Genomic DNA, 246 nt, shown 5'->3' with positions numbered 1-246 from the left:
CCAACGCGGAGGGCTCTCGGGGCTGGCGGGCGGGCGCGGCGCGTGCGCGGGCGGCGGGCTCGCGCTGAGGGACGCGGTTTACCGTGTGGAAGCGCCGTTGCCGCCGTGTCTTTGTTCTTTCGCCGAGCGTTCGGCGCCTCGCAGGAAGGCGGTGGGCAGGCGGGCGGGACGGGGGTCTTTGGCGGGGCCCGGAGCCCGCCGTGGGCGGGAGGCGGGAAGGACGCGGTGGCGGGAACCGGCCGGAGG

Source organism: Octodon degus, unplaced genomic scaffold (genome assembly GCF_000260255.1).
Source record: "Octodon degus isolate 3935 unplaced genomic scaffold, OctDeg1.0 scaffold00027, whole genome shotgun sequence".
Lineage (NCBI taxonomy): Eukaryota > Metazoa > Chordata > Mammalia > Rodentia > Octodontidae > Octodon > Octodon degus.
This window is presented reverse-complemented; position numbering follows the sequence as displayed.